The sequence below is a fragment of the Ciconia boyciana genome, chromosome 10, assembly GCF_034638445.1.
Source record: "Ciconia boyciana chromosome 10, ASM3463844v1, whole genome shotgun sequence".
Taxonomy (NCBI): Eukaryota; Metazoa; Chordata; class Aves; order Ciconiiformes; family Ciconiidae; genus Ciconia; species Ciconia boyciana.
This window is the reverse complement of record NC_132943.1, coordinates 15,646,703-15,667,088: the sequence shown is the minus strand read 5'-3', so window position 1 is coordinate 15,667,088 and position 20,386 is coordinate 15,646,703. Positions and strand designations below refer to the sequence as shown.

The 20,386-nt window shown below is 39.9% G+C and overlaps 1 long non-coding RNA gene across 1 annotated transcript in view; it reads right to left on the bottom strand.

Annotated features, from left to right (window-relative positions):
- LOC140657750 (uncharacterized) overlaps positions 1 to 16,279 on the bottom strand; it is a 131,460-nt gene extending 115,181 nt beyond the window's left edge. The window contains exon 1 of the long non-coding RNA XR_012044474.1: positions 16,222 to 16,279. This is a non-coding gene — a long non-coding RNA (uncharacterized lncRNA). The remainder of the gene's footprint in view (positions 1 to 16,221) is intronic.
- Positions 16,280 to 20,386: the final 4,107 nt, after the last annotated feature.

Here is a 20,386-nt window from a genome sequence, read left to right as displayed (position 1 = left end):
CTGGGGCCACTGAAGAGGAACAGGGGGACGGATCATCCTGTAGATTAAGTGAATTAAATTATTAATAAGGAAAAAATGGTTCCTGCATCCATCAATGAGAAACTTCTAAAAAAATAACTTCAAGTTTAATTTTGCTTGTATTGGAGAATCATATTGTTACAGATTTGCTATTAGATGATATCTATGATCACCTAGCATTCCTTATCTTAAGATCTTTTCCTTTCTGGTCTCTGGTCTCATCAGCAGGGTATTGCTGAATTTAAAACAATATGCACGGTATATATGAAATTACCATGCAAGTATATTCTGTTTCAAAAGCCCTTTACAGAAACATCTACCCTAGGCCAGCACCGAGCCAGCATAAGTCTGATAGGGTATGTTTTCTAGGGTCCTGCATCACAATAATTTATAATGTGCTTTCATCAGTCAAAAAAAATGCACTACATTGGTTTTGCTTCCTACGTATGCTGCCAAACTTCATATTTTGGGGTGTTGCAAATCTGAAGTATTTTAAAATATTAACTTTCCTGCAGCCAGCCAAGGCATGCTCTGAAGTAAGACAGTGTTCTTATTGACATATCACTGACAGCAGACAGCTGTTGGAATTTTTTTGCCCCAAAATGTTTGATGTCTTTATAATGATACCTGTTTTTTCCACTGACATTGACAATAAAAGTCAGTTACAGTATTTCTTCTTCTTTCCTGACTCTCTTTGAAATGCTGAGTAGAACAAATATTTCTTTGTCAGAAGGCAGAATCGCTGAAAACAGTAAGGCAGAAGAAGCCACAAAATGGAATATTCATAAGGTGTTTGCATTTGACGTGATGTAAATTGCTCCTAGTATTACTGCTTTTCAACACCAAAGTATTTTGGATCAGCCTGTCATTCATTTCCTAATTCCACATTAAAATAATTATATGGATTAAATAGTAATGCTCAGACCTTTTTTTTTTTTTTTCTGCTGCATGGAAAGGAAAAGAACCCATGACATATGATGTCCATCATATCCCCGTCTTTTTAGAAAGTTCATCAGAGACCTGCAGTATATGTACCCTAATGAAAATCTCCTGACAATACTCTGTTCAGGTAGAATCAGCTTCATCTAGCTTTAAACACTAAGTGAGGCAACTAAGTGTGAAGCCTAGATGCCTGAGGCAAGCTGTATAGTTAATGATGAGAGATGGGTACCCCTAGATTGTGATTCAACTCATTTAAAATATCACCTCATTTAAAATATGTGTCAGCTCTGTATGTATATGAAAGGTCAGGAAAGGTTTCAGGGGTAGAAGCAAAAGGGAACAATTGTTGACTATGCTTCCTACTTTATAACCCTGGCAAAATCTCAGGATAAAACATTCCTGCTGACTGTCTCCCATAGTTGGCTCAGATTCAGTTTTAGATGAACATTTTTTCATTAATGTGACTGAAAAGTTTTACTCACCCCTAACAGATAGCACAGGATGTTGGTGAAATAATTTTAGAACTCAGTAGACAGAAATGCATTAGTAGCAACACCAAAAATATTACAGCAAAAGCAAAACAATGAGATGTACTCCAGTCTTGGCGTTTCCAAACACAGATTTATAGTTTCATCTATGGCCTAACTTCCTTCTGAATACCAGTTATATTATTTACAGACCAGCTCTGGGAAAAACAGAAATGTCATATTTGGAAAAACTATACCACCGGGATATTAAGGTCAAGGCCTTCAAAATAGTTAGATACCCTTCTTCCTAGATTTAATTTATTAGATTCAGCTTCCACAATGGAGGCGCCTAAAAAAATTAGAATCTTAAAAATGTGTCTGTGCTGGTTTTGGCTGGGATAGAGTTAATTTTCTTCATAGTAGCTACTATGGGGCTATGTTTTGGATTTGTGCTGAAAACAGTGTTGATAACACAGGGATGTTTTTGTTACTGCTGAGCAGTGCCTACACAGAGTCAAGGCCTTTTCTGCTCCTCACCCCACCCCACCAGCGAGTAGGCTGGGGGTGTACAAGAAGCTGGGAGGGGACACGGCTGGGACAGCTGACCCCAACTGACCAAAGGGCTATTCCATACCATATGGCATCATGCTCAGCATATAAAGCTGGGGAAAAAGAAGGAAGGGGAGGACGTTTGGAGTGATGGCGTTTGTCTTCCCAAGTAACTGTTACACGTGATGGAGCCCTGCTTTCCTGGAGATGGCTGAGCACCTGCCTGCCCATGGGAAGTAGTGAATGAATTCCTTGTTTTGCTTTGCTTGTGCGTGGCTTTTTCTTTACCTATTAAACTGTCTTTATCTCAACCCACAAGTTTTCTCACTTTTACTCTTCTGATTCTCTCCCCCATCCCGCCATGGGGTAATGAGCGAGCAGCTGTGTGGTGCTTAGTTGCCGGATGGGGTTAAACCATGACAGTGTCCTAAGTGGCTTTCCATGGTGATATAGGAAATCTTTCATAACCCCTAACATGGATCCCAAATCTCCTTACTGCTTACCCATGAAGTAATAGTCAAAACATTATAAAAAGTAGAGCAACTGACACTGCTGTATTTACCTATTTAGCTCAATACAGCTATTGGCGTTCTCTATTTGGAAGGCTGTTTCTGAAGAGCTCCTAAAATATTTTGGCTTTTAAGCAGTCATACATCTCCTTTACTCACCTGTCAAAGGGCAATTGTCTACTAACTGTATCATATTCCCAGTTTGTTAAGATCCGCTGCACAACATGCCTCTCTCTTATCTGCTCTTCTACTCAGCCTTTGAGGGCCTGGCATTTGATTTGGTGTTAAGAGTGTGATCTGTGTCAAGGCTTGTTGATAACTTCGCCCAGCCATCCAAATCAGAGTCCCAAAGACCTGACATTACAGTCCTGCATTATTTCCATGACTATGCTTGTTGATCAGCAACAAAGTGAGCCAAAAGGGAAATACTAACTTAAAAGCTGGTAATTGGAACAAGAGTTCATTTTGTTTTCATTTCCCCTTACCTTGTAATAATTTGTAGTGCACAAGTGGGTTTTGTGCTTTGTCTCTGTTTCCCTGGAAGCTACTCTCAGAAAAAACATCAGAAACCAGACTCTGGGCTCAGCCACGCCATTAAGATCTATATGCCAAGACCAATACACATTTTCCTTAATGTGAGGCTGAAGACCAAAGCATAATCTCAGAATAAACATCTACTTTTTTCTGCTGGGGCCCATAGAAATCCCCCTTCCTCTAGTTCTCCAGATTCTGCTCCCTGAAGCCCTGTGGAGTTCCTGGGCCAGTTCTGTGGCAGTTGCTAACAAAAGCACCAATAACTTGTAAAGGACTTCCTGCCTTAATTCCTTGGGGCTTTTAGATGGGAGAGGAATAGGGAAAAAGGGAAATAAGCTCTTAAAACTCCCTTAGCAAGACTGAGAAGGACATATTTTAAAAAGTGTTTAGGTACCTAGAAACAGACACAAGCACCTGTAGGATTCTCATAAACAGTCATGGACCATGCTCCCTGTAAAATCAACTGGGCAACTGAAAAAAAAAAAATCCTTCTGGAGACCTATTCAACCTATGAGACACCTAAATGACTAGGATTTTGGCCTATATGGATGATACCCTTAGTGGAACAAACTTCTTTTAGCTACACTGCTTGAAATCTGGTGTCACTCTGCTGTGGTCACATGCAATTATGGCTTTTCTGAAAGATCTTTTTCCTACAGCTAGTGCCATCAAAATCTGGCTGGAGGCATCAGTATGTATTTCAGTCCTGCTGTCCTTTAGATCTGCCTGGATTTGCATGATCAGGAGATAGTATTTAAACTGGAGGGCCTGTTTCATCAACGTAGGGAAAAGAAGCAAGCACCATGGCCAAGTCCTTTAAAGGCCCGTTGCCTTGGAGCATGATTTACTATTTGAAATGAAGAGACATGAATAACAAAATAAAACTTCACTGACAAACTGCTGGCTGCAATTCCCAGAAACATCTTCCCCCGGATCCCCCCTTTTTCTTTCCTTTTTATAACTCCCAAGACACAAGATATGAAGAAACTCTTTAAATCTTTCCTGGTACTTTACTCAGGATATGCCTATACTGCAATCTGCAGTGTTGTGTGAATACACTTGAGGTTGCTTTAAATGAGCTAGGTTAGATCCTGAGACTCAGTCTCCTTGCAGTAGCATAATGCTCAGTATGAGCTAATTCTCTCCGCTTCTTGAGGTTACAGAGGGATTAATGCTAAGCAACCAAATACAGACACCCTCCTCTGGTGGGGGAATGACAAGGAGGAAGAGAAATTATGCATTTCATCCACATTGTCAAACAAAAATGACAATGGGGGCCAAAGACATTTTTTGAAAAGAACAGGTTTCCATCAGAAAATGATGATTAGACCTACACCACAAGAGTCCTTAGGAAGGCAATGAATTGACTGGCATTTTCAATGACAGCAAAGAAATCAGAACAACTGCAGGTTTTGTTTGGTCTGTATTACGTCCATTTCTCTTCTATTTTATATTTCTGTTTGAATAAGATTGTATCAGTGCTTACAAAACAACCGCTCCTTACGCTGCATTGCTTTGTTTTTAAATAACTACTTCACAGGAAATTTAAAGCCCTTCTAGTTGCATTGCTAGCAGGGATCCACACAATGTACCACAGAGGGGCTGAACAGTACACTCGGTCTTTTCCTTTGGTCTCACCTTAGATACCAGCTTGATTATAACACTTGTGCTCTCCTTTACAAGATTTGACCCACAGACACTTAAATGAAAATTTACTGCATTTATACAGCTCTGTTTTACTAGCACCATAGCTGTGAGTAGTATCTCAGCAGAAGCTGCCATAGTCCTGATACTTCCCAGTAGGAGCTTCATTTGGATATTATATGGCGGGATGGAGGTTTGAATGGGTGTTTGAACATATGCTGAAACCTTCTAAATTAAACAATGAGAAAATAAAATAAAATTAATATCCAACCTCAGCTCTTCCACTTCCATAGTTATTCAAAGGCAAGATACTTTCTCCTTAACCCAATACACATTGCTCTGTCAGACTACTAGCTTTTTAAAAAATAAAGTACTTGAAATACTTTAGGGGTCATTTTCACTTCTCTGCATTACAATATGACAATGACAATACATCTCAGATCACACTGTCAGCTCTCTGTTAAAATAGCCTTTCCTTGTATATGATGAAACTTTTTCTTCATATAGCCATATGAGTATTAATATGAATGATCTTTTCATTGCAAACCATAGTTGGTGTCAAGAATTTATAAACACGGAACAATAACAGAGCCCCTGCCTCAGCTCATTTGGTAAGAACTGAATTTTCACTGATTTGAAGAGATGCAACCAACCACAAAAATTAATGAGATACTGCTCCCAGGGTCACTTCTAAGTGCTACCATGCTATTTTGATTAGTACTGAAACTTGGGACCTCATTGTGGGCACAATCCATAGTCATTATACAAGAGAATATGTACTCCAAGATAAAGGACAAAATCTTGACCACATAGGCATGAGATGAATCACGTAAGAATTCTTACTGGGGAGATAAGACTTCTACTTTGCAGGACTAGAGGTATCAGGACCTTTGCAGGAACTATGAGTGCAAGCTGCTAATGGTATTCTGACAGAAGGAAAGACAATAGTAAAAATAGGAATATGAGCACAAATGTGACTGAGCGGCTTTACTTTATCTGATAATATCTTTTTGTAATTCAGAAAAGGACATAATCATGAATACTGACATAATGAAGGCATCTAGAAATAGGAAGGGGAATTAAAGCCATCTGCAGCTGAGATTGGCAAAGTCAGGAACACCTGTATTTCATTTATTAATTTGGTTAATACTCTATTGTCATTATTTTAGTTGACCCAAAGAGGACTAGGCTACTTGCTAGCTACATGGCATTACATTCTTAGCTAACAATAATCTGAGGATATCCCCAAAGTCCAAAGGGATACATGCAACTGACATGCTGTTAAAAAGTCAATACTTGCCGCTGGAACCTGAAAGTAAAAAGTCCTATAGGTGTTCAGAATATGTACAATATCCCACCAAAGACATTAACTGTTTGACTTTTTAAAGATATAGAAAAGCTTCAGCTGTCAGACATTTCTATCATAAGGAAAAGTGGGTCAGCAAATACACACAGACCTGCAGTACTGAATTTTACTACCATAACTGGTCTCTAATACACCGTAAAAATAAAATGAGAAATAAACACACAGAGCAGACTGAAATTTTACAGTTCTTTCTACATATGCATAGAGAAACATTGTCAGTGAAAACACAAAGTTAAAAGCAGTTTCAGGATCTGTGCTGGTTCCAGAGTCCCCAAGCCAATTTTTGACAAGCACATAATTTCTATTGTATACATTTTTTCATTCCTGTATGACTGCCTAAGATACCCACACTAACAACAGGATGTTGTCTGGATAATTATACAAAAGGATGTGGAAAAATGAATGAACACAAGGTCAAATGGAAAAAGGAAACGTACAGAAAGTACAGAGGAACTACATTTTTTCATGGTATTACTTATACACTTGATTGATGAAACTTGAAGTGGAAGGGTGGTCTCATGTTTCAAATGATGGTCATAGATTCTGACTACTACACTCAGTTCTCTTGATTTCCTGGTTAACCTGAAGTTAATTCACTTTATTTATCTGAACAATACAGACATTGTTCCCTTCCTTTCTGGTTCATCTACTCAAATTGTAAACTCTTCAAGGCAGAGATCTTCTCACATTATAAATGTGTACAACAGCTGACACAGAGAGATCTCTAGCTGCTGGTCTATAAACGTAATGTTATCAGGTAAAACCTCCTCATTCTTGCCTTTATTTCCTCCAGCTGAAATCACAGAAGCTTGGCTAGGTCCCCTTTTCCAGCCTACTGACTTGTGCCTGAGGAGTGAATCCTCCCTTGCCAAACTGAAGCAATGGAAGAGAGCCTCATTCCCTTTATATTTGTGTTCCCAAGGTTAATCCTCAACATTGAGAAAGAGATGCTCAGATTCATAGAATAGGGTTAGAAGGGACCTATGGAAATCATCTGGTCCACCTGCCCTGCTCAAAGCAGGGCCAAGTTCAATGCCAGATCAGGCTGCTCTGGGTTTCAGCCAGTCAGCTTTTCAATTTCTCAATAGCAGCCATAATCCTTGTTTGTGTGTTGATTTTTTTTTTTTTGTGGTGGTAGTCGTTTTGGGTTTTTTGCTGTTTGGTTTTTTGTTTTTTTTTTTTTCTTTACTTTTTGGAAGGGGTTCTTAAACTTTAGCCCTCAGTCAGGTTTGGCTTTTTACCAAATTTTCTGAGGTGATTTTAAAGCCAACTGAAAGCTGACTGTAAGTTGACACAGTCGACTGTATTTTTCTCTCTCTCAGTATTTTTTTTTCCTCTTGTTGTGTAAAGTTAATGAAAATTTCATATAAGAAACTCTTTCCACATCCAGAAAGAGTGACCTCAAGTTTCATCCTTATATTCTTAGTCTTGTTTCTCATTTTTCATGCTTTTTAAATTAATCATGTTAATTTGTATAAAGTCAATTGATATAAAGGTAATGGGGTTTTGAGAAAGCTGTTAACAGTAATTTGCTTAATTAACAAATCATGTAGAAAATCATGCTTGCTATAAACACTGCTGTGGAGCAAATGCAATCCATTAAGATTCATAGGAAGGTACCATGTTCTGCTCTGTCAAAAAGGCTTAACTGCTGATGAGCAGGTTTTGAATCCTGAAAGCTGGAAAAATGCGTAGTCCCCTCTTGTACATTTATTAAACTCTCCCAGACTGTGGGCTACTTGGGTCCTAACCTGTCAGCTGCTCTGATCTGCGCTGAAGTCCTATATAGCTAAAGGGGATGTGTCATATCACATAATGTACTTACCAGGATACCATTTGGAAGTTAGTGGTGAGTGTCCTGCTTGTTGGAGGAGGCTAGAAGCTGTTAGGCATGGTGATAAAATCAAGCAGCAGGATGTTATTAGGATATGTTGAAATGGAAGACAGGGCAGAAGAGAAAAGTACCGCACACCATGACCAGCTCCTCCAGTCACAGAAGAGAAGAGAGAATATCTTCAAATCATTACGGCACATGTAAAGTAGATATTTTATTGTAGCAAACCATCTGTGTATTGATGAACCAGTTTATGAAATCTACCAGTTTCAATTTGTCTTATTAGGGCACTTCTCACTATGCTAGGTAAGCATGACAGATCTGCCAGCAAGTCCGTGAGTTACCAGCCAGGGTAAAGGCTGATCAGAAGCTAGGAACACAGAGATTTTTCCATTCACCAGACTGGATCTACTTCCTTCATAGTAATATTGCTTTAATGAAGAGAATGAAGCTGCTCTGATTTATTCCATGAAATAAATTACTTTTTCTTTCTGCTTCCTTTTGCATTTGATTTAGTGCAACTGTTTGCTGTTGTCCTTTATGATATTAGCTGATCACTAGCTTGCAATGACCACTATAGTAGTTGACAGGTTTCGGATTTTGCTTTGCGAAATTCAGCCCCAGACTTCCAAGGTTTCCATCCTTGAGGTGTCAGAGACTTCATTGTTCATTTATGACCAAAGAAAACAGATGGGATCATCTTTCACAGTGATATGAGAACCATGATGCATTAAGACATGAATAGAGATTAATTAAAACACATTTTCTGGAGGACACTTCATAACAAAGACAAAGGCTGGGAAAATTGTGCATTAATGCAAAATTAGACAGTTCCCACAAATATAGTTCCGAACTAACCATCTAAGACTTCTTAAAGATGTCTGCAAATATATAATAAATTATTTATATGGTCATGACAGCTGTGATGGTAAATATAAAAATTAACTTTTACACTAAAAAAAAAAATTCAGTCTTAAGTTTTTCAGGATTGTTGTCTCATCATAACAAGCACTCCAGGGCAACTCCGTTTAATCTATTTGCACTTCGTTTCCACCAGGCAATGGTTCCTAATCATCTGTATCAGCTGCAGAAGGCACTTACACTAGTTGGGATCAATTGCCAAAACAAACAAAAAAAATTCCCCTGGTCCACAAGGAGGGTGTGCAAACTGCTCTATATTACATGAACTTGCTTTTAGATACAAACAGCTGTGTCCATTTTCCTGTACATTTACAATCATCAGACAGAGCAGGGAATCATGGGGAGGGCTTTTTCCACATCAGCTTTGAGAAACAAAAAACTTTCTGACACTAACTGGACATCATTTATTATAACCTATATAGCATGCATTCAAGGTCATGGGCATGTTCCAGCAAAAGTTGGGTGAGGGTCACCCGGTTCACCAGCTTGGACACTCCTGAATGTTGTTATTGCTTCTGAAACTTTAGATATAACATGGACTATAACAAGGGTGTTTAAAGAGAATCCTGACTCCTCTTGAGATGAGCATGTCAGAGACTGCCCTTTTCTCAATTTGAACTCTTTCTGCATATGCTGTATCAGTCAGCATTAGCCTGTTTTCTGTGTCAGCCCCTCTGGTACAACATACTCGAAGCCAGGAGAGGATAAAGGCAGGGTTCTTGAAATCTGGGACCCTTGCCTAGAAAAGCCATGGATGCAACTGAGCCAAAGTCATAATGTTGGACAAGGATTCACTACACATCTGGTTTCTGTCTGCCAGCCATCTGTTAAGTGGATTGGGTGTTGGCTGGAAAACCCCAGTTATCAAGAGAAAAACAAAGAGCTGTGAATTGGGAAAAGACAAGTGAGAAGTGAAAAGGCAATAAAAAAGGAAAAAGGTGAATGATGGAAAGTTTGTGAAGAGCACACTGACATTTTAACAGACCTTTTGTAGTCAACTCTTATTCTTAAAAAGCCAATTGGGTGCAAAATTCTCCTCTCAGGGAACAGACAGCCTTGAAAAAAAATATTAAAAACACGGGAGATGCTGCTCAGAGAAACAGTAGTGACTGTATAATACAATATGACCAGGAACACTTAACAATACAAATTATCCCTTCAGACATTCTGCTATAGAGTGTATAGCATTACTTTACAAAAGTTTTATAGGACAAAATCTAGTCCAAGGTGAAAAAAAAAAGGATGTGTATGTGTGCCTATGTGTGTGTATATATGTATAAATATATATCTATCATTCTGCAGTTTCACTGAAACTGTATTGAGTTGCACAAGTCAAGGAGCTGGTTGTCTAAGATGAAAGGGATATAAAATATAGCCATATTCCAGAGGAAAATGAATATCAATATACAGCTTCCGTGTGATACTACTATCATTGATTTTTGACAATAGTCTACATATGAATGAGCTATAGTTAATACCATAGGAAGTTATAACACCCCCTCTTGTAAGTACTGCTTATTTGTTACCACACTCTGCTACTGAGTGAAAGGCATCTTCGGTTGCTGGCTGCCATGAAACTCAATCATAGTGCTCTATGTGCCATGTTGCAGTAATTGTTTGGCAAATGATTACAGTGTGTGTGTGTGTGTGTGTGTGTGAAAGCAATGCAAGTCTGCCTAAAATTCAGATAAAATGCTGAAGAAATCCTGTGACTTTTCATTATTCAGTGAATGCTACTCATAGAATCTAAGGGCAGAAGAAATCACTGTGGTCATCTAAGCTTCTTTTCCTGAAAAACCAGTCACAATACTACCCCAAATTAATTAATATTTGAATTAAATTCTGCCATGAATGCTAAGATATCTGAGCTTGATTTTTAGAAACTGCTACTGATGAAGATCATAGAATCACAGAATCATAGAATGCTTTGGATTGGAAGGGACCTTTACAGGTCATCTAGTCCAAACCCCCTGCAAGAGCAGGGACATCTTTAACTAGATCAGGTTGCTCAGAGCCCCATCCAACCTGACCCTGAATGTTTCCAGGGATGGGGCATCTACCACCTCTCTGGTCAACCTGTTCCAGTGCCTCACCACCCTCATAGTAAAAAATTTCTTTCTTAAATCCAGTCTAAATCTGCTCTCCCTTAGTTTAAAAACATTGTTCCTTGTCCTGTCACAACAGGCCTTGCTAAAAAGTCTGTCCCCATCTTTCCTATAGGCCCCCTTTAAGTACTGGAAGGCTGCTATAAGGTGTCCTTGCAGCCTTCTCTTCTCCAGGCGGAACAACCCCAACTCTCTCAGCCTGTCCTCGTAGGAGAGGTGCTCCAGCCCTCGGATCATTTTCGTGGCCCTCCTCTGGACCCGCTCCAACAGCTCCATGTCCTTCTTGTGCTGAGGGCTCCAGAGCTGGACGCAGTACTCCAGGTGAGGTCTCACCAGAGCAGAGTAGAGGGGCAGAATCACCTCCCTCGACCTGCTGGCCATGCTTCTTTTGATGCAGCCCAGGATACGGTTGGCCTTCTGGGCTGTGAGCGCACATTGTTGGCTCATGTCCAGCTTTTTGTCCATCAGTACCCCCAAGTCCTTTTCCACAGGGTTGCTCTCAATCACATCATCCCCCAGCCTGTATTGAAACCGAGGATTGCCCTGACTCAGGTGTAGGACCCTGCACTTGGCCTTGTTGAACCTCATGAGGTTCACACTGGCCCACTTCTCCAGCTTGTACAGGTCCCTCTGGATGATATCCCATCCTTCTGGCATGTCAACAGCACCACTCAGCTTGGTGTCATCTGCAAACTTGCTGAGAGTGCACTCAATCTCACTGTCAATGCCATTGATGAAAATATTGAACAGCCCTGGTCCCAGTACGGACCCCTGAGTGACACCACTCGTCGCTGATCTCCATCTGGACATTGAGCTGTTGACCGCTACCCTCTGGATGGGACCATCCAACCAATTCCTTATCCACTGAACAGTCCACCCATCAAATGTCTCTCCAATTTAGAGAGAAGAATGTTGTGGGGAACCATGTCAAAGGCTTTACAGAAGTCCAGATAGATGACATCCATTGCTTTTCCCTTGTCCACTGATGTTGTAACTCCCTCGTAGAAAGCCACTAGGTTGTTCAGGCAGGACTTGCCCTTGGTGAAGCCATGTTGGCTGTCTCAAATCACTTCCCTGTCCTCCATGTGCTCTAGCATAGCTTCTAGGACGATCTGTTCCATGACCTTCCCAGGCACAGAGGTGAGGCTGACAAGTCGGTAGTTCCCAGGGTCCTCCTTTCTACCCTTTTTAAAGATGGGCACAATGTTTCCCTTCTTCCAGTCCCCAGGGACTTCACCTGACTGCCATGACTTTTCAAATATCATGGAGAGTGGCTTGGCAGCTACATCAGCCAATTCCCTCAGGACTCTGGGATGCATCTCATCAGGCCCCATAGACTTATATATGTTCAGGTTCCTCAGGTGGTCATGAACTTCATCTTCCCTTACAGTGGGAGGGGCTTTAACCCCCTGGTCCCCGACATGTTGTCCATTGACTCAGGATGGGTGAGGAGAGTGGTTGCCAGCGAAGACTGAAGCAAAAAAGTTGTTGAGTACCTCAGCCTTCTCCTCGTCTGTTGATGCTAGGTCACCATTCTTGTTCACCAGTGGAGGTATGCTTTCTTTAACTTCCCTTTTCTGGTTGATATACCTGTAGAAGCCCTTCTTGTTATTCTTTATGTCCCTTGCCAAGTTCAGCTCCAGCTGTGCCTTGGCCTTCCTGATCCCATACCTACACAACCAGGCAGCGTCCCTGTACTCTTCCCAGGTTACCTGCCCCTGCTTCCACTGCTTGTGCAGTTCCCTCTTGCTCTTCAGTTTGACCAGCATGTCTCGACTCAGCCATGCTGCTCTCTTCCCTTCCTTGCCTGATTTCCTACATCTGGGGGCTGAGAACTCTTGCACTTTATGGAAAGCATCCTTAAAGATCTGCCAGCTCTGTTCTGCTCTGCTGTCCCTGAGGACCGTTTCCCAGAGTGTCCTACTGACTAACTCCTTAAAGAGCTGGAAGTTTGCTTTCCTAAAATTTAAGGTCCTGACTATACTCCTCACCTGTCCCATATCCCTCAGGACTGTGAACTCCACCAATGCGTGATCACTGCAGCCTAGGCTGCCTCCAATCTTGATGTCACTGATGAGCTCACTTGCATTGGTGACCATCAGGTCCAGTATCGCATCCCCTTGGGTAGGGGTGTCTATTACCTGGGTTAAGAGGTTATCCTCAATGCACTCCAGGAGTCTCCTGGATTGCCTACAGCTTGCAGTGCTACTTTTACAGCAGATGTTGGGGTGGTTGAAGTCCGCCAGTAGGACAAGAGCTTGCAAGCATGAAGCCTCCTGTAGCTGGAGGAAAAAGGCTTCATCAGTAGACTCCCCTTGGATCAGCCTACTAAAGATCAGCCATTATCCTCAAGTTAATCACTTTCATTCCTTAAAAAGAAGACCACTCAATTTAAATTTTTCTAACTTTTTTTTTCAGTCAACAGATCTTGTATTTATGATAGATGGAAAATGCCATTAATATATATATATGCATGCATTAACACTCATGTACACACAGATATGTCTGGTAGCTCCGGATATTAATCCATATCCTCCTTAGCTGCTTGTTCATATATCAATCACTATTTCTTAAACACTAATTAAACAGGAAATACTGCTAGGAAATATCATTTGCAAATGATATCAAATTTCTCTTTAACAATTATTTAACAAAAAAGAAACAAATACTAATTCATAATCTGACTAAAAATTCAGATTTACTTTAGATTCCTGATTTATGGCAGTGAGTTGCATAACACTGTGGTTTACTTTGGTTTTGTTGAAATTGGTTTCATAACTTCTATGATTCGAGTTGTATCATGCACAGAAAAGTCCACGTCAACATTTTGATAACAGTCTATGGGATTAAGAACAAATGTATAGTAAGAGTTCATACATACATTCTTTTGAGACATTATCTCCATTTTTCTTTCACTGTGCTAATCCCAGTTTAATGTAAACTTGAAGTGGTCTCAAGATATCAGGAAAATGTAAGTGTCTCTATTTAATTTGTTAATAGTACTCAGACATTGATCTTGTATCCCTTTATGAGTCAGTATGCTCAGTCATGTCAGGGTGAGGTGCATGAAAGACTTTTCAAAGAATAGCTTAGATGATACACAAAATAAATAGGTCTGAGGCTAGAACGGCCAAAAGACAGTGAAGTAATTACTTTCATTTTTCTGACATATTTATCCCTGGAGTAAAAATATTAACATATATGAAGAGCTCATCTTTTTAAACATACCCTAGGTGTTTGATTTTTAAAAATTTCTACTCAAGATCCTTCATTATTCTAGACCATATTGTCTTTGAATTTTCCCCAGTGACTTTTAACCATTTCAGGAATGTAACAATGGACCAAACTGTGACACTCAGTCATACTTTAATCTCACTTTCTGTCCTACAAAACAAAGAAGTCATCTCTGCTAGACCATTCCCTGTTTGTTTTTTTTTTTTATTATTTTGTCTTCCAACCAGGAAGCTCTGCTGCCTTTTTACTGAGCTTTGGGCTCCACCAGTGCCTTGACTCCACTCATTCACTCTCCACTCTCCCCAGCATGCAGGGTGCACTGGTCAACCTGCAGCTCCTCACCCATTTCCCTGGGTGTTATTCACCCATGGTATACCAGGCAGACAGGCATGCAGCAAAATTATAACATTTGCTCAGGGTCTGTGTCTCTGTTATACAAACCTCATGCCCCTACTAAGCTTTCACATATATTCTCTGTGGATCCTTCATTAAGGCATATTTAGTGCTTGATTAATTTGTTAACAGGACAGAGTTATCTTATGACTCCATATTAATGTGCCCTAAGCAGGCTAAACATTAATAAACTTGAATCTGACAGTAAAACTTTAAGAGGCACAGTACCAGCTGAATTCCCCCTCCTTCAGATCAGATGCTGCATAATGACTAAACATTACTCTGCTAGTTTTATGTAAATGAAGGAGATGGGAAGCTAAACCTTAAGCAATCTAATATTTTCTTGATTGTATTTAATTTAGGATTAACTAACCCTGATTAAACAAGACCTTACAAGTACATCAACAGCCTGCAATTAACATGCTGTTGGTAAACACTTGGAATCAGAATTTTTTGTCTCTCACACCACAAGAAACATGTATAAGCAATTCTTATACTTCTGCCTGCAATATCTAGTAGTTAAAAATCATGAAACCTGGTGGATTATAAGCACTTCTGATGTGTCCTCAGATATGTATTGAAAAAAAAAAAAAAAGGTAGTATTTCTAAAAGCTTTTAAAAGTGTAAATGTTTGATAGGTTACACTGCAGAGTCCTCAATAAACCACATCACCAAGCAGAACTGTGAAGAAAGCAGAGTTGGTTCACAATTAACTTTCCAGCAGCAGCTTCAGAATGAAGCTTGGAAACAAAAAGACAAAAACAAAAGATGGTCCCACAAGGCGCATGCAAACTGGCTTTGTCCTGTTTACAGAAAAACCCGCCTCACTTTTCTTGGAGACTTGCATGGGATAAGATTACAGGAATGGCCATTCAGGACCACTGGAGCAGGGCTCTTCAATCCCCTTCCCAGCAGAAATCAAAGCCCATTCCCAAACAAGGCTGCACCCAAGTGGATGCTGCTACGCTTGTGCCAGTGCACCCTAGTGCTTTTCTAACAGCAGCTGCCATCAATGATACTTTGAATCCCAAAGTGCTTCACATCCAGCCTTCCAGTTGTCCCCCCTGAGTATTGCAGGTCTGCTCATACATCCTTTCCCACTGCCTTTCTGCCAGCTGAACAAATTACTGACCTCACCTCCCTCCAGCTGTGTGGCACAGCTTTTCGCTGTCCTTACCTCTGCCTGCTGAACCACTCACGTGAATTCTCCTAACTCATCTCAGGCAAAAATAACTGAGGTTAGCAAGGACCTGCTGCTTAAAGTGCTGTGGAAAATTTAGATCTTTTTTACTTAAATGGGTGAAGAAGCAATTCTTACAAGCAACTGAGCTTGCCAGTCACTGAAGACTTTTAGGCTGGGTAGAAGTTTTAAGTAAGTTGTCTTCACACCTAATGAAAATGCCCTAGCACACTTCCCAGTTACAAGAAAAATGGGTAGAAAGCAAGGCACTGTAAGTTTCAGCAGGGGAGCCAAAAGCAACAAGTCTTGACAATATATTGATTTTCCTTTTTAAGCACCTGACTCCTTTCCTCAGAAGCTCTCTGCTTTGCTAAGGACAGGCTGAATTACCAGGAATGACAATACATTTCACCCCGCCGGACTCCTGTTCTCTGAAAAACTAGGTTTATATCCAGAAGCACTCAAATGATGAGCACAGTTTGGGGTGGAGTAAAGACCCAAATCATGACATTTAATTTCACTTACCGGTGTCTTCCCATCCCTGCTGGTAGTCAGTGGCAATTCTTACATGACATCCTCATTTCTTGCTTATAAGTCACATTTTTCTGAAGTTAAAATGATGGTGATATGGACCAATCTGTAAAAGAAGATTGACTATAAATCAGAATCACAAAGATCATTCAGAAAATTGAAAGAGGTGCCTCTGATATCTCCTTTGGGATTAGAGCTAGTTAGAAAATTACTCCTATTTTTGTTTCAGATAGGAATTTATTTATAATTGCTTTTGGTCTTGACTTTACTTTTAATTTACCTTTTCATTTTAAGTAGAAAAATAGCAATTTCTTGATAAGAAATAATTTTCAATAAAAAATCCCCAGTGTTCTGAAAAAATAACTTAGAATTTTACTTAAGGGTGATTTTTGCTTTTCTAATAACTACTTTTAGGAGAAAGAGATATTTTTTTGTTTTTTAATAAAACATTATTTATTTATTTATTATCTTTTTACCAGAATGAAATCTCTTTTCCTTCTTCCTGTTGTTTTTTTTTTTTTTTCCCAATGTTCCCTAAGGGAGCTGATCCCTCAGCATGGTGTTGTTAGACAGCGTGAAGGTTAAATAAGGGCTGCATTGCAGTGTATTTAGTTGCTTGGAAGCATTCAGTCTCACCTTTAAAGTTATTTTAACAAGTTTTTTGCTTTTCATTCCTTTTGAACCTACAGCCTGTGACTATATAAACCATCACACCAATTGCATAAAGTTATGTAGTGGAAAGACCTAAAATGAGTTCCACTCAAAATTTTAAAAGCTCTTATTGCCTCTGCATGCGCTACTTAGCCTTGAGAAAAAAAAAAATCTATCAATATAAAAGTACCATCAAAGGCACAAAGCATTTCTTCTTTCTTTGGCTTGAAACACTGAATTTCCAGACCCAATTCTTATTGCTTTTCCAAGATTATAAATTTGGAGTAACTTCATTTGAAATATTGGGATTACTCTGGTGTAAAACCTGAGTCTGTGAAAGAGGAATCACAGTTCCTAACATCTTACTATAAGGTGAACTTTAAATATAAATCTACTGGGTAAAACAGTGACAGATCTTTATATTTTTTGTTTTAGTATTCCATATGGCAAAATAAATAAATCAAAAGCTTGCATAGTTTCTACTTCAGCTGAAATATTATCTTCAGTCCTTAAAAGAAGGGAGTTTCAGTCATTTGATGTAAATCTGGAGTACAGTAAATAACAACATTGAAATCACTATGTCATGAAATCAGTAGAATCACTCAGGATTTACATTTGTCTAACTGGGATCACTATGTAGTCTAGCCATATGTCTTTGTACACAGAGCAGCTAGAACAGCAAGGCATCAGCATAGCATTACAACCAGTCGGACTCCCAAAGTTGCCTCATTAAAGAACATGAACTCCATACTTAGTAAGATTTAAAAGAGAACGTTTTCCAGTTGCTAGGCCTTACTCTACAGAATTATATTAATTATACCACTCATGGAAGTGAAAGTGGTTAATTAACAGTAATCATGTTCTTCTTGTTCTACAAACTTGAATGCCAACATCTCCCAGGAACATTAGCCGTAGGGAAACTTGTGAAAGGCGTACAACTCATCTTCAGGTCTTTCTACGGGTTGGGGATTTTTAACTAGTCCCCACTGTTTGTGGAGGTACTGATGCTTTTAGCACAATTCTCCTCTCAGCTCAACTGCTTAGAACTACTACTATGCCATCAAGTTAATGGCATAATATTAACCCTTGAATCCTTGTGTTATGAGCAAGGAAAACATGAGGCCTGATATGCTTTGGAAGCAGAGCATCCTATTTTTTATTGACCAAAACCAAAGTCCGCAGATGTCCACTAAAAGGTCCAAAGGTAGCAGGGAGATCTCGCTAACTCTGTGGAAAGCCCATATTAATTTATCAGCTCTTTGTTTAACTTTGTATTCTCAGGACATCCCTTGATACTCATTCAGTCTTTCGAAAATCAAGTAGACATGAAAGATGCGTGTAAACAAAGCTTTGCAGTCCACTAGCTGAATAGATATGATATTGGACAAGCACAGTTTAGTTGGCAATAGTCAAGGATACAATGGTAAAACAGTATTTTTACTGGTACAGTTTGATTCTGTCATAGGGGATAGTTTTCTAACATTGGTACAAAACACAGTTTACTGGTATGGCTGCAGCTGGACAATCTGCCCTTCTGGTCCACAGCTATTTATTCATCCTGAAGTGTTGTGCTGGTTTTGGCTGGGATAGAGTTAATTTTCTTCATAGTAGCTACTATGGGGCTATGTTTTGGATTTGTGCTGAAAACAGCCTTGATTGATAACACAGGGATTTTTTAGTTACTGCTGAGCAGTGCTTACACAGAGTCAAGGCTTTTTCTGCTTCTTACCCCACCCCACCAGCCAGTAGGCTGGGGGTGCACAAGAAGCTGGGAGGGGACACGGCTGGGACAGCTGACCCCAACTGACCAAAGGGCTATTCCATACCATATGGCGTCATGCTGAGCATATAAAGATGGGAAAAGAAGAATGAAAGGGGGGGACGTTCGGAGTGATGGTGTTTGTCTTCCCAAGTAACTGTTACGCGTGATGGAGCCCTGCTTTCCTGGAGATGGCTGAACACCTGCCTGCCCATGGGAAGTACTGAATGAGTTCCTTGCTTTGCTTTGCCTGTGTGCACAGCTTTTGCTTTCCCTATTAAGCTGTCTTTATCTCAACTCACGAGTTTTCTCACTTTTACTCTTCTGATTCTCTCCCTCACCCCACCAGGGGGGAGTGAGCGAGCAGCTGTGTGGTGCTTAGTTGCCAGCTGGAGTTAAACCATGACAAAAGTGTTTAGAGCTGGCAGCCTATATAAATAGTACTCAGCACAGAGGAATTTAATGCACAAGCCTCTGGTTACTGTAAAGCTTTTTTCATAAGTAATACCCTAATGTTATTAAAAATAATAAAAATAATGTATTCAAATTATATTATCTATACCATTTTACAGGCCTTCAGAATAACAGTTTTCCCAAGCATAGTCTGTCTCCAGAATGTATCTTCTTGTCTCTCCTCATGCTAGATGTTCACCATTTTAGTATCTGGGGTTTGCCTGACTTCCCTAGGTCTTTCCCAGTATGTTTTCTTGGCCAAGGGTCTTTGCCACTTGCCTTTTCTTGGATATGGACCATCAAAATCTAAGGCAAGTGAGGAGATCTTCAGACTTTCCACTGCATTAAGGACAGTCCTTCACAAAGTTCCACTGTGGGGAATCAGCCGGGGGGAAGGGAGGAAAAGGCCATGAAGAATTATGTGTTCACAGTTTGCTGTCTCAAGGATGCATGACACTTGAAGATTTTGCTAAGACCTTCAAAGAATATTATCTCTAGATTTTAACCAGTAAAAAAATTCACTGGCTTGGAAAGAATAATTTGAAATTATCCCCACTTCTCCTAAGGATTCTTTGCTTGGTCTTCTAGCAGAAAACTTTCAGGATCTTCATGTTCCCCTTTTCCACATCTTCTCCATAGGATACAGACAAGCTAGTCTCTTAATATTCAATCTCAGACTAAAAACAACCCCCCCAAAAAAAAACAGGGGAAAAAAAAAAAGGGGAGGGGAAAAAAATAAAAGGAGAATCTGCCTCCTGACTTTGGCAACCAACTGAGCTTTACCCAACACTGTTGCATCTAAATGGATGATAAACAGATTTTAACAATTGTCTGTGGTCAGCCTCGTGCCAGATACAAAACTGCCTGGTGCCAGTGCCTATGTACTGTGCCTCACAACAGTCAGCAGAGAAGCTAAGTGAGCTCTGCTTTCACAATGGAGTTTGGCAGTCTGTCAGGTAGAAAGTCTCCAGTACTTACAAGAATTTGTAAGCTGCACATTGTCAGAATCCCCACATCATCACAGGCCTACACCAAATGGAGTCTATTGCTTTCCTTGGTCTAAGATACATTCACAGAAGAGTCATTATTTGGACACCTATTATAGCTAATTCAGAATCTGGATTTCATGAAAAAAGAATAGATTTTTTTCCCTAAACCCCCCATGTTAATCATTAAAAGCAGTAATGAATATTTAATTCCTGAATTTCCTCTCTGAATACATTGTAAGAAAACAAAGAATAGTTCTCACTAAAATCTTAAGAATAAACAGAATACAAAAACCATACATAGTCCCAG